Source organism: the organism of the source record quoted next, unplaced genomic scaffold (genome assembly GCF_019419815.1).
Source record: "Pyrus x bretschneideri cultivar Hongxiangsu unplaced genomic scaffold, Pyrus_bretschneideri_v1 Contig5, whole genome shotgun sequence".
NCBI lineage: Eukaryota > Viridiplantae > Streptophyta > Magnoliopsida > Rosales > Rosaceae > Pyrus > Pyrus x bretschneideri.
In genome coordinates, this window is record NW_025999787.1 from 11,250,559 (window position 1) to 11,259,651 (window position 9,093).

General features: G+C 37.1%; 1 pseudogene; it reads left to right on the forward strand.

The window, feature by feature from the left end:
• Positions 1-3,282: 3,282 nt before the first annotated feature.
• Positions 3,283-4,842, forward strand: LOC103963493 (annotated as a pseudogene).
• The last annotated feature ends 4,251 nt before the right edge of the window (positions 4,843-9,093 follow it).

The following is a 9,093-nucleotide window of genomic DNA, read 5'->3' on the forward strand; positions in this document are numbered from 1 at the left end:
AGATTCCGTCAACTATTTCTGTTAGTTTGCATGTGGAACCCACAAATCCAATAAAATGATGACATGTGGATTACACAAAAGAAGGTTTTTAACCCAAATGGTTCCTAACATTGATCAAACTTTTCATTTTGGTCCCTGAGTTTCAAAAATCAATAAGTTTAGTCCCTGACTTTCACTACCGCACATCAAATTAGTCATTCAGTTAAAATTTCGTCAATATATTTTGTTAGTGTAATAATATAGTCTCACTGGTCTAATTATATGGTGCCACATGGATTAACTGTATTTTTTTTAAAGATTTAAAACTAAAAGAACTATAAGAAATTAAAAACAAAAACTAAAAAAAAATAAATAAATAAAAAGAAGATATTATCTTCTTCATCTAGGTATGCTCAAAAGAAAAGGAAGGCACCATGACACCACTAAAGCTCTTGTTCTTCGTGAATTCACTTCTCATTCTCTGTTGGTTATAATCCTATCAAATTTGAATTGAATTTGGATTCAATTTTTATCGAATTTAGATTGAATCTTATTTTCCAATTGGAATTGTGGGATGCGAGAGAAATGTCAGTGCAAAATACTCGTTGGTTGGTTCACTCTAAAAAAAAAATTAGTTTCTTATAGTTAATCCACTGTGTCACCATTTTATTGAATTTGTGGATTCCACATACAAACTAACGAAATAATTGACGGAATTTAAACGGAATGACCAAATTGATGCGTGGTAGTAAATGTTTATATAGTCTAAATTGATTATGAGATTCCAAATTGAGTGAAACTTTTGCAAGAATGATCTAAGAATAAGGACCTAAGAACTGAGCTGTTCAAATCATGAGATTGTTTTGTGAAAAAAATGTATAGATAATTAGTTCATGCTGTATTATAAGTTATTAACTAGCGCTTGCGCTCTCCTCCGTAAATAAAGTATAAAGAGTGTATTATTTCAAAAATTAATGCAATGAGTAAGAGAATAGGAACTAGGAAGGTGGCGACCGAGGACATTCCAACAACAAACCCTAGAAGCTTATAAATAATAGAGTGCACGTTGAGAATTTGCCTTAGATCGTGGCAGCTCCCATGTGAGAACCGTACGTACAAACAATTTTCTTTGTCATTTCGTTTGGCTCTATGCATTTTTTTTGTTATGTCTTACACGTGTGTCCTCATTTCTTTTGCTTTCTAGGGGAAAAGCTCCCATCCACTTTAACCAACTCATTACACTAAGACCTCTAAATTTGGTAGAATAATTATATTTGTAATGGTACAAGCACCAAGTGCAATTATTTGTATATAAATACAGCCGAAATTAGATGATATTTGGTACCTAAGTTGGCCCCCTTTGGAATCCTACGTAATATGTAGAAATCTACGTGCAAAGCATGACCTAATTATAAAAAAGATCGTTTCAAAATAATTTGTATATTTATGGACTGAAAAAAAAAAAAAAATTGTTTCACAACTAGTAATTTAAGTTGCGGTGTCTAATGCATGAGGTAAGTTATGTAACTTACGTTAGAACAACATTACACGCGTGATAAAGATGAATAAAACGTAATCTATGCACTACTGATACAACTTTCATGCCTAACGTGATACGAATGTTGATCCCGTGATGTGCTATGAAACGAGCCAAATTAACCAACACGAGCATAACACTTCTATTTTAAACTTGAAATTATTTATCTTATGTCAAGCAATATGATATCTTATTTGTTGATTCCCTTCAAAATATTTCCATACATTTTCATTAACGAATAAATAAATATTGATACAGGTACTTATACATGGGATGTGCTAGCTATCTACACACTTCTTTTTACTTCCCACACACTCCTCTCAATTTTTTTTCATTGGATCAAAATAATTGAAGAAGATCAAATGAAGAAAATTAACAAGGAATGTGTGAGCCCTTATACATATCTACTACACTATATTTCCATAGCTACTACATTACCAAAGTCATGAAGAGTTGGTGCGAAGTTGCTACAATTAATTTGTTAATTTAGTAACAAATTTAAGAACCACCATATTGAATCAACAAAAAGAAACTTGCAGATTTATAAAGCAATGGATGAACAGAAAAATGCGATGCTTTTAGAAAAGAAAAAAGTTGAGTCTTATAGGTTACTAGAGTTGGATTCTTTTTTCTTTTTGGTGAGAACTATAGCTGGATTCTCTCCTTATTTTGTTCTCACTTAACTTTTGATGAAGGCATATTTCTTACAAATCTATAAGGGCTCGTTTGATAGAGATCATTGATTTGGGTATATGACTATTTACTATATAGAAAGCATTTTAACAGAATAAATGAATGATAAATTTCTTATTTTTGTCCAAGTTGAAGGTTACTCATAAATAAAAAATATCTTACAATCCCAACAAAAATGGTAGGATTAAAAGGGAAAGCTATTATTCACGAGTAACCTTTAACTTGGACAAAGTAAAAATTTGTGAATCATTATTTTCTTTAAAATATCTTTTATACAGTGATTCTTCTTTAAAAATAATTTGGATAAAGTAAGAACTTTGTGAATCCTCTTAATCAAACGAGATCTAAGATTTTTCTTCTGTATTTTCACGTCTACACTATTAAACCCTAAAATACAAATAAGAATTATTAGATTTGTAACTCCATGCAATGCATGCAAAAACTCACTAATTACTATTTTCGACATCAAAAAGACTAAGCATTGCATTTGAACCGCAGAAGTGGTCAAATTGAAAGTTAAGCACAATACTATACAGCTGATTTTGTAAGACAAATATAGAATTTTACTCAGCAAATCTGCATTGAAATTCTTTTAAAAGTCGTAGGTATAAGTGTATAACTGACGTGTAAACTCACTGCGCATGTTATTTATAGATTTTTTTTTTTTTCAAATGAAGTGATTCTTTTTTATTTACAGAGATTTGAAAATAAAAAATTGAACTTGAGACATCGAATGTAAAAGTGGATATTTTAGTTAAATTAAGAGGAAAAAATTCAATTTTTAGTGTACAGACATCTCACTCTGCGCTCTAATCAGCTTGACTACATCCGTATCTGCATACTATTTTAATCTCTGGACTAGAAAAACACAAAAAAGAACTAAAACTAAAAATTAAAAATACACACAGATACATCAACCAATCAATCACTACCAAAAATACGCGCATAAAAACGAAAGAAAAAAAGAAAAAGAAACCAAAACCAAAAGAAACGAAGCACGCATCATCTCCTTCCCTCCTTATATAAGCCAAAAACCAACGCTCTCAACCATCTCTCTCTCTTTCCTCTCTCTCTCTCTCTCTCTCTCTCTCTCTCTCTAGAACCAGCCATGGACGACTCGCCCTTACCTACCGAAACCTCGCCGGAGCTCGATCTCGAAAACCTCAGGGCCCTCAAAGTCTTAGGCAAGGGAGCAATGGGCACCGTTTTCTTAGTCCACGACCCGTCATCTGATCCCCTCCGCCCGCCGCCCGTTCGCTCTCAAAGTCGTTGACAAGTCCGCGCTCCGCTCCAAGCTTGACGCCGAGCGCCGCGCCCGTTGGGAAATACAGGTCCTGACCCGACTATCCGCCCCGATCCCGCACCCGTTTCTACCCTCCATCATGGGGTCCTTCGAGTCCGACGAGTTCATGGGATGGGCCGTCCCTTACTGTTCCGGCGGCGACCTTAACGTCCTCCGGTACCGGCAAAACGACCGCGTTTTTTCCCCCGCCGTAATCCGATTTTACTTGGCGGAGATCGTTTGCGCGCTCGACCACCTCCATAGCATGGGAATCGCCTACCGAGATTTAAAGCCCGAAAATGTCCTCATCCAGCAATCCGGTCACGTGACACTCACAGACTTCGACCTCTCGATTAGCCTCAAGCACCGGACTGCCAAGCCCAGCGACTCCGTTCCGGAAAACGACTGTCCCGGAGATTCGCCGCAAACACCGGCGGAACTTGACACGTTGGATCACGATTATAAACGACAATCACAAGAACGGCGGTAGTGGGAAGGGTTGAAGAAGGCCAAGTCGGCCCGAGTCAGCCCGATGAGTCGACGGAAGCTGAGTTTCTCGGACGGCGAACGCGCGAACTCGTTTGTCGGAACGGAAGAGTACGTGTCCCCCGAGGTGGTGCGCGGGGAGGGCCACGAGTTCGCCGTTGACTGGTGGGCCCTCGGAATTCTAACTTACGAGGCGTTGTACGGCACGACGCCGTTCAAGGGGAAGAATCGGAAGGAGACATTTGGGAACGTCCTGACGAAGACGCCTGAGTTCATCGGGAAGCGGACGGCGCTAACGGACTTGATCGAGCGGCTGTTAAACAAGGACCCGATCAAGAGGCTAGGGTACCACCGGGGCGCGTGCGAGATCAAGGAGCACGAGTTCTTTCGCGGGGTCCGGTGGGAACTGCTGACTGAGGTTTCGCGGCCACCGTGCATTCCGTCGCGGGAGGATGGTGACGTAGCGGAGAAAGCAACGGCTGGAGGGGGAGTGAGCGTGAGGGAGTATTTTCAAAAGTTACGGTCTCCCCCGTCGTGCCGCCGTCGCCGGATTATCAACTAACGGAGTTCTGACGCACTTGCGTGAGTTTGCATGTGTAAGAAACACGGTAACTAAAAAAAGTGTATCCTCTTTGTATAGTATAACGGTAGATGCCCGTAACTTTAAATAGCAATAGATTATAGTTAGCTATAGATTCCAATAAAAAAAAAAAAAAGCAAGAGACTTGTACTATAAACGAATTGAAAACGGTGTATAACCTTTTTTCCCGGGTATTTTGTACTCGTGCCACGGCGGCGCGTGTTTGCCATGCTTTCAAATTTTTGTTGTTGCGGAAGCAGAATGAATAAAATCTCATTAATCGAACTCCCGGCTTCAAATTACTATGATGCACAAGTATAGAAATAGCTGAATTTTGACAACTTCAATATACTTGTTCAAACACTGTTGCATCGCATAATCCACCTTAATTCTAAAGCATTTTTTCTTTAATTTAACGTCACAGTTGATTCAATTATTCACGCACGAAATTTTGTTTGAGTGCAAAGGAAGTGGTGAAAAGATGGGTAAATTTAAAAAAGGTAGGTTTTGAAATTGGAAAGCCCTTTGTGCAAGGTTCGTTTAACTTGAGCTTTAACTTGCTTTGATTCATTACCTTACAATGGAAAACACGTCTTTCTTGAGTGAAAAGTTATTGGTAGGGTCAATAATTGTAATCGACATCATTTTACCTACTAAAAAGATAATTATAGTAACAACTAGTTTTGTTCCGTGAAGAGTGGTCTTATGGTAATTAACCGATGATCATCATAATTAGGAAACTATATATAGTTGGACAAGAAATTATGAATCGCCATTCCTTTTGCACGTGCTCAAGTTCATTGGCTTTGATTGCTTAAATTGATCGCTTTTTTTTAGAATGGTGTTATCTACACACCCATTTTAAATTTCACACACCCCTCTCAATTTTTAGCTGTCAAATCGAATAAAATGAAGAAGATTAATGAACAAAATTTAACAAGAGTCTGCGGGAGATATAAAGAGGTGTGTGAATATATAACACTACCCTTTTTATATTGTTTTAGTTTACTAGTTTCTATAGTATGTAAATTTGGACTTAGCAGAATTAACTTTACTAGTTTATGGTCTGTAAACTTGGACTAACCAAGTGATTGGTTATAGCAATGTGCTCTCTCATTTGTACCTAAATTTGAATTTCCCTCCCTATAGTTAAATGAATTTATTGTGGGATATCACTTATATCATAAATAAAAAAACCTTGTTTCTCATCTACAAGTAGATTTTATGAGTTTGATATTGATCAATTATGACGTTCTATTACAGTGACATGTTATTGTAGAGGGCGTATTGACATGTCATAAATTTCTTTATAAATTTTTGTAAAATTTTTTTTATTCATTTCTAATACTGGTTGAAATATCTCTAAGCCAAAAGACAAAAATAAGAGCGACTCTAGCCCAATAAGGCTCTTTGTTTTGCAAGGATGGAGTGAGGAATGTCTATCGTGCGCAGCCTTACTCTTGATTTGGAAAGAGACTGTTTTCACGGGTCGAGCCTGTGGCCTTTAGATCACAAAAGAGCAAGCTTTTTGTTGTGTCAAAGCTCTCAAATGGTTACTTGTATAAGGATTACAAATAAACTAGTTACTTGTATAAAGATTACAAATAAACTAGCAAAGAGGTTACTTGTATAAAGATGATCACTTTGGACACAAAAAAGGTGAGAGCTTATGTTATGATTTGGGGACAAAATGTTCTTAAATCACGCGGTTTATTAGTAAATTATGGTCTTAGTTCCAACTTTACCAAGCAATTCATACGACTTAATCCATGGCGCCCAACAGAGAGCTGTATTAGTAATGATTACAACTTTGTGAATAAAATTGCAATTTTTTGAACTTGAAAAGGAAATATTGGTAGGCCGAGAATTAGGGTTAAATTAACATAATATTCAGAGCCATTGAGGCACCAGCTGAATATCTAGCCAGCAAATCCATGCATGGACCCTTTGGTGGTGAAGGCTTGAAGGGAACAATTGAATATAAAAAAGACGACCTCAAGCTAACTAAATTTTCTGTTTTGTGAAGGTTATAGTAACGTTTATCATATACATCATTATTCTTGTGTAAAAAAATTATTTTCATGACTCGACCCGTTACATGTTCAATTATAAATCAACAATATTTCTGTTGTGACAAAATTTGCTCTCAAAGGGTAACATTGAATATCATCTAGATAATGGGGGAAAATATGAAAAACCCGAAGCACAGGATCGATTATTTTTTCGATAATTCAGGGACCACTCGTGTGCAATAAAACTAGCTTTGGGCACTGTTGCAACTCCAGCTATTGCGAGCAAGTGGATGAAATAGTTAGCCTTTAAAAATGGCGCTCTGCAAACTTTCCGAGGTGAAGATAATGGCAGTGGTAATTGTCTTTAGAGGATTTTCCACTAGCATATATAGTGGTGGTGGATGAGATAATATGCTTTGGAGTTTGTAACAGTGAATCTGTCAGTGAGTTCTTTGCTAATGACAGTTTAAGGGGTAATTAACCACAATATATATGTTTTGACATGTGTTGAACTTTTGATCACACTTTTTAAGGATTGTTTGGATCAATTTTGCCTGTGAAAAGTCAAAACTGTCCTTCATTAATCTTTTAATTGATCAATTTTGCCTATAAAAAGTCAAAAATGTCCTTCATGTGTACTAACATGCTACGGTTATCATATCGTTAGTAAAACCCTAGGGGTGCGTTTGTTTGAGCTCCTTAACCATCACTGGACTGGATTGGACTACACATTAGTGTAGTCCTGTGTTTGTTACTTACACGGACTAAGTTTAATGGGATAAAGCCGGACTCGCGTGAACTATATCCGTCGCTAGGAGGTCTTAGCGAGACCCCCCAAATACCATGGGATTGCTAAGACCTCGTCTGCTCGCTTCGCCAACATCACCTACACCCACCAACCTAGAACTGCAGAGAACCTAGAATCCAAAATCAGGTCATCTCGTTTCGAATCATGGAGAACCCAGAATTGCCAGTTCTTTGTCTGCTCGTTTCGAATCGCGGAGAACCCAAAGCCCAAAACCCAGATCTTTGTCTGATGAGCTTGGCTGTTCCCTTCTCTCTCTAGAAATGGACGGTTTCTCTATCTCCCTCACCACCAACACTACCCCTTTCTTTCTCACTCGCACTCGTCTTCTTCCTTCACTTTCTTGCACAACCCAAAATTTCCCTCTAAGGCTCAAGAAATGGGTTGTTTTCAGTTCCAGGGAGGAGCCAAAGCTCGACCCTTTGGACCAAATGGAGCTCAAGTTCGTCGATTTGCAGATCCGATGATCGACGAAGCTTCTGCAAATTGAAAAAAAAAATTTGGGGATTTTTCTGGGTTTGATTTGAGGAGAAAAGTAAATTAAAAGAAGATAAATATGGGCTTGAATTCAAGAGGAAGTAAATGAAAAGAAGAGAAGATATGGGTTTTATTTTTTCTGGTTTGAGTTTAGCAAATCTGGGCGTGAAGAACCATAGCAAATGAACAAAGAAAAAAAGAGACAGGGGAGAGAGAGTCAAATAAAAATAGGTGTAATTTGTTTATTTTTTTTAAGATAAAAGTGTATTAATAATAGTAAAATATTTTAGTCCGTGATTTAGTCCGGTAGTACACCAAACACTTCATTATTCTTTCCAGCTTAGTCCAAGCCAAGACAGTCTAGCTTAGTTCCGGAAGTTAGTCCAGTCCGAAATAGTCCGATGCAACAAACGCATCCTAGCTGTCTAGAGCAAAAATCGAAGAAAAATTCTCTGCCTTCAGCCTCTTGCTTTGGATTTGGGGTTGGTTGCAATCTTTTTGAAAATCTTGGCACTATATCCCTAAGCAAACTTGTAATGGTTGTTCTTGCATAAGTTGATCATGGAAATTTAATTACCAGATGAGAGAGGCGCGAATTATATACTGATGGCACTCACGAGCATGATACAATAGCAAATTTAATTGCCTTATTTTAAGTGATTGATTAGGTCAGTACTCTAACCCACCAATAATCCTAAAATTGAAGGGAATATTAATTTATCACCTTAATGAGCTTAGGGCAAAACGGGAATTACAGAAATAATTAACATATCTTGGGCAAGTTTGCATAGGTGGCATAAAAGTCAATGGGTCTAAACTAATGACCAGGACTAATCTATGAAAGAAGTGAGTCGTAATGAAACACTTCCGGTACTGTTTATTTTTAACATTAAGAATATTTTTTGCCTAAAAAATCACTCCTGGTACTATTCACTTACACATTTATTTTGTCATTTTGATTAAAACGAAAGTTTTTAAGAACTTTTGTTTTCCTATAAAAAAAAATGGGAGAGGTTTTATATTACAATACTGCTAATTTGCTAAACCAATCTTAACCAACTCTAACAAACGTATAATCAACCAATATTGAGCTGACACGCGTTCGCTCAATCCTTCACACTATTATTAAGTTTGAACTTTCTGAAGTATCTGAATTTTATGAAATGTGAATTAATTTTTTTACACATGATTAAATGTATTCGAATTTACTTTAATCAAGGCCTTGTACTTGATGGGTGTGTA